The following is a 6,244-nucleotide window of genomic DNA, read 5'->3' on the forward strand; positions in this document are numbered from 1 at the left end:
ATTCAATTTTTTCTAATATTAATTAATTAATTTTCAAAATTATGGATTGGACCCCCCAATTAATACCGTATCAAGTTTTCTTTAATTATTCATGATTTTTAAAGACTCTTTTTAAGTATTAAAATACTTAAAAAATAGAAATGAGATTAAAAATTCTAAAAAATTTACAAAAAATTCTCCTAACTATGTAGTATTTGTGATTTTTTAATTTGTAAAGAAAGTTAAAATTATTATCTAGATTATCCAAATAGAAATCATTCTTCATTTTTATTATAGAGGTATGTCAAATTTCCATGACTTGAAAGAATATATGTTTTTAAGGAGCTTATCAAAGGAGGCTTAGGGTATCTCTTGATTAATATGACTTAATATAAAGATAATCACAGCAAAATCATAATATTATAAACATGAGTGTTTCGTGGTTAGAAATGATTTTTTTCCCAAAAAATTAAAGGCGTATATGTCCACAATTGATTTAAGAAATCCACAAGCATACGAATCTTGTAACTATATTCTTAGAAGATAAACAAACATAGAAAAGCATGCGCGTGCGCGCACACACACAGAGAGAGAGAGAGAGAGAGAGAGAGAGAGAGAGAGAGAGAGAGAGAGAGAGAGAGAGAGAGAGAGAGAGAGAGAGAGAGAGAGAGAGAGAGAGAGAGAGAGAGAGAGAGAGAGAGAGAGAGAGAGAGAGAGAGAGAGAGAGAGAGAGAGAGAGAGAGGTTCAACTTCCCTCGACTTGCTAATTTGTGGAGCATTTGATGAGCAAGAAGTAGCCATTTGATTCTATCTCAAAGGTATGGAGTCTTTTTACTTTGGTGCTATGAATCTTTGTTTTTTTGTTAATGGTTTGAGAAACAAGCTTGTTGAGCGGTGGATTTTACCCAGGAAACATGTTCAAAATTTGCCAAAAATTTTAAATTTTAAGGAAAAAATAGACTTCATCGAAGGCGGCATAGGAAATCGAGTCGGTTTTAAGCAGCAAACAGTCGTCCGGTTCCTAAAGTGCTTTAAAGATACACCAAACTGGCAGTTACAGATTTTTCATAATTTTTTCATATGCCAGAATGGACCCTGAAAAGAGCCAGGCAGTGCAGGACCTTGAGATGGATACCCTGAATTTTTCAAAAGTCGATTCGGAGGTTGGATGCGAGAGGAGTGCCAGAAAATGGCCAGTCACTTGAGAGTTGAAGGGGTGCCACCCTTTGGGGGGCCTTGGCCCCCCCCCCCCCCCCCAAAAAAAAGAAAATTTCACGAGGGGGGGGGGCGTTTTTCATGAAGGCGTAAAGGAGGAAAATGACATCTGCAATATGGTGCCGATTTTTGAGGAAGAGGGGGACTATGGAGGTTCAATACAACCCCCTAGACTGACTACATCCCTGATCTACACTTTGGTTTTGCTCTCTATTACCATTCTTTGCCCGTCCAATGGCTACCCAGTTGCTGAAATCAGGAACTAGTCTTTCTCTCTTTTCTCTCTCTCCCCCCCTATGGGAAGTTCATGCGCACTATCTTGAAGGAAGGATTAGGAAGGAGATTGAAGAAAATGATGATGGAGATTAATGGAGATGCTAAAGATTGATGTGCAACATGGAATTGAGAGCAATGGAGGCTGCGTCCCCACTGGTCACACAGTCATTCAATGCATCTCGGGTTTCGTAGAAACACGGTATGGCTATTTTTTATGAAGGAAATGAAGGTTTTTTGATATTTTATGATGGAAATGATGTTCTTATGCTATGAAAAATTGTTTGAGCGCTGGTTGCATCATGTTTAATTGTTGTCTATTAGAAAATTCTGATTTCATAATGATTTACATGCGTTATTTAAATCCCACAAAACTCGAAATGCGATTTTTAAGGGTAAAATGATGGTTTTGTCGTTTCAGGTGGAAAAAATGTGTTCTTATGGGAAAAAATGGAGAATCAAATTGAATTTGAGTATGCTGAAATGATTGGTATAATAAAAATAAAAAATAATAGTGATTATTTTCAAATAAATGCTAAAAAATAAAGAAAAATAGAAAAAAAATAGAAATACGCTTCATAAAAATAAGAAAAAATACGAGTGTTTGTGGATGTACAATAGTGGTGAAGCATGAGGTTTAGCCTCAGTTTTTCCTATCTCTTTGTCAAGGTTCGTGATTTATCACTTTTCATACATCAAAAATGACAAAATGAACCCCTACACCTATGCAACGGAAGCACTACCTAAAAGTAGGAGGTGGGGTGTTTGAATGATGCGATTTGGGTGCTGTTTATTGTTGATTTTGCTGATGCATAGCATCATATACGGTTCACTGTATTTTAACTAAGAGGATAGTAGCATGAGCGTTGTCTCGGTGCTATCCTTACATCACCGCAACGAGTTAGTAAATGAGCATTGGAAAGCCTGGTTGTGCACAACACGCTTTTGATTGAAAATTATGTTTGAGTACATTAGGATCATTCGATTTTGCATGTGCATATCAACCATGGTATCAGAATATGAAGAACTGGATGCATAACATCTGTTTTTCGTTATGATGACCTATGCTTGAGTGTGTGAGACAACCTAATCTGTAGGCTAGTTGATCGTTTTTAGGAATTATTTGGTAAGGACACATGATATCTCCTGGAATATGTTCAAAATGAAAGAGTGAAGCTTGTATCGTGTGTACTTTATGTTGGAGCGACGCATCTTGGGGCCAATCCTTGAGGTGTAGGAGAGTCGTAGTGGAGCGGCGACAGTCAGTCAAGAGGGGCTTCCCTATGTTTGTGCTATGAGGTATTATGCCTATATGTTATGGGATCTCCCTCTGAGGAGAAGGGATGGTAAACATTGGATTATGACCTAATACAAACGCAGAATTGACATTAGCATTTAGTGTAGAGTGAGTCTTAGATGCTCCTGGCTCGCGAGGCCGTGTGGTGGGGTTGTCTGTTGTGTGCATGAGGTCTGGCTAGTGCCATAGCCAGTGCTGGCCCATTTTAGGTCCCATCAGTGGTGCATTTTCTGGGAGTGGCCAATAAGTGGTGGTTCCGAATCTAGGGTTTCTAGGGACCAAATAGTTGGTTTATGTCCTGTAACAAGAACCATCAAGCCGAAATACAAAAAGAGGAATGTGCTGAGAGGGCTAGACGATGGTTGGAGATTCTAAGGTGCTATTCTCTTCAAAGGAGCAGCCCACTATGCATAAGCGGTAGTGGTTCTAATAACCTAGGTGTCATAAGCAACCCTTTGAGTGCAAGAGGAAGTCTTAATACTTCCCCTCTTCCAGTCAATCAATCCACTTCAAGTGGGGGTGCAGTTTTATCTACACAAACTCTTGTTGTCAATCCAATTGTAGCCATGGCACAACCCATGGCAATTCTAGCACGACACCAGATTTTTCAGCATTAGGAGCACCTTTGTCCATCTTCCATGGGTTAGCAGAAGAAGATGGGGAACTCCATATTAAGGAGTTTCAAACACTCATGTTCAACTATTGAATCCAAGATGAAGGACACTTAATGATGTTCTTCAACATGACATTAAAAGGAAGGGCAACAGTATGGTATCATGGCCTAGAGGTCGGAACCATAACTAGCACTGACCAATTCTTTACGGCCTTCCATAGAGAGTTTTCTCCTGAGAGGGGTGGACAGTATTGGTTGCATGTCTTCAATGTAACATGCCAAAGAGCCAAATGAGAATGTCTAGGCTTATGCCAAGAAACTAAAGCAAGTTCTTCCAAACTTAATACTTATATCCCCATTCCACCAGCTGCACTGTTGCAATATTTCCTACATGGATTAGATTTTAACATCCAGGTGTAGCTGAGTAGTGTTGCTTTAAGATCTTACTTCTTGTAGCATTAGCAATGAGGTGGTTGGTGCTGGGTAGATTGTTGTTGTGAATGTAATTTCTAAGGACCACCAAATAGTTTCTACTAGTAGGAGAGGGGCATGCCTAACGAAGATGATGATGGGTCAATGAGATGTTTGGGAAGTCAAGGAAAACATGCATACTTAGTAGCTCACTAAATTTGCTGGAATGCCTATCAAGAAGGCTTCAAGATAAGGGGCTTTCTCTCTTAGGAGGTTGGGAGTCCTTTATACAATAGAAATCTTCATCTTCAAGTATCAAGGGACCGAACATGAAGATGTGAAAGATCACACTTCATGTGAAAGAAGAACTAGAAATCATGATGTGCCATTACCTGGGGGGGGGGGGGAGATGGAAATACATGTTCTTTAATGGCAGACATTAAGTTACTAAACTTAGGCAAAGATGCTCCAAATGCAGATGAATGGTGCAGATTGTCAGAGCTAAATAACTTTGCTGTTTCAATTATGCAATCGTGCCATGTCAGCAACAAACCTAACAACAGGGAAAATAAATGATTTTAGTGTGTGTGCTGAGTCTGTAATATTTAATGATTACTGATGATCCAATATAGGCTGTACTGCAGCTAAAGCAAATCCCTAAAGATCTCCTATTGCTTGCTGGCATGTTCTAGTCCACAGGCCTTAGCAAGTTCTAATAAACAACTTCTAGTAGCCTTTCAGACTTCTGAAGACTTATCCTACATTTATAATGCCATAAGTCTTATCAAATGCAAGCTTGATACAACTGCAAAATCAACCAGTAGATTGAGGTCCTAAAATTCACCGGCATAGACAAGGACAGGAACAACGTATCTCTTGTGTGTAAAGCTTGGTAAAAGAACCACAAGATACCTCTGCATTCTTTGAGGATTCGTGATCACATGACATTGATGTAGCTGGCTTCTACCATGCTTTGGAATATTCTGAAAGCAACTTGATTACAATGGCAACTAAGATCAATAGCTCCAACTCTAATGAACAAGGTTGGCTTCAAACACACGCTAATATTGATAAACTTGGAGTGATATATTGCTCTTATGAAGGTGGAAAAAGAAAATAGAGCAAGACTTGAATCAAGTATCGATTCTCATCACCCTGAGTATTATCAACAACATGATGAGTATTATGGTCATGATGAGTATTCTCATGGGCATTATGCACCAAATGCTTATGCTTAAGGCCAACATGTATATGCTGATGATACACGCTGATCTGCATGCATCTTATAAATATGGACAGCATCAACATGCAAATGAACATGAGTAGTATGCAAGTACATTTGGACAGCATGTTAATGCTTATAGATATGATGTACCATGTAATAATGCAGAGTATCATTCCATTGAACCTTGGCAACAAAATGGCTATTATCGGAAACATGATTATACTTATGAGCATCCACCTTTTCAGCAACACAATCATGATTATACATGTGAACCTTCCTTAATCCAGCAACCCAATTCTTATGGACATGACAATAATGGTCATGCTTATCAGTACTCTTCTAGATTTGATGAGCAACAAGTTCATAACTACCATGGTATCCTATATCCCAATCAGTTCATACCTCATGATCACCCAAATGTAATGATGAGTTCTTTTCAAGGTGTTGATGATGAAGAAGAGAGAAATGAGTAAGCTGAACAGCAAGAAGGGGATAATGAGCAACTTGATTAACAAGAAGATGTACACGGTCTAGAAAGTCATGCTGAGATGATGAAGGAAATGCGTCAAATGAGAGCCACCATGGACACACTTAATGCCAATTTCTCCAAGTGGTTGGAGATTCAACTGAAGGGAAAAGAGCAAGAAGACCAGCAAGATGTACAAGAAGGGAACAATGAAGAGCAAGATGTACAAGCTCATGACATATTAGTTGAATAATCACATCAGGCACTCATAGATGTGGATGATTATGCTGAAGGTTTTAGAAGTCTCTTGGAGAAATCTCATGATAACCTTCTTGAGCATCAGCTTACACTTAATCAAGGTTTACAACATCCATTGAATGCATTTGATAATGAGTACCTTGATCATGGTTATGATGACTAGTATATGTCTGATGATGATGTAATACATAATTTGGGCATACATGAAGATGAAGATGGCATTGTGCTTCCCTATGATCCAGGAGATTATGGATATGATTATGGACTTGATTATGGGGATACTTCCTTGTATCCATTTGATCCAGGTGGATTGGAGTATGTGGTTGATGGCCATTCTCTTCTCTTGGACAATCATTATGATGGAATAACTTTTGATTTAGGAGGTTAATGGATTGCTTGGGATCTTATTTAGACTAGCATCCATCTTGCGGGAAATTTCTTCTTTTTGGTAGGCTCTTTTGGCTGAAGATTGGTTATCTATGGCTATATTTTAGTGCAGGGAAGATT

The sequence above is a fragment of the Lygodium microphyllum genome, chromosome 10, assembly GCF_053477565.2.
Source record: "Lygodium microphyllum isolate KBCC chromosome 10, Lygodium_microphyllum_v1.1.10, whole genome shotgun sequence".
In the NCBI taxonomy this organism is placed as follows: Eukaryota; Viridiplantae; Streptophyta; class Polypodiopsida; order Schizaeales; family Lygodiaceae; genus Lygodium; species Lygodium microphyllum.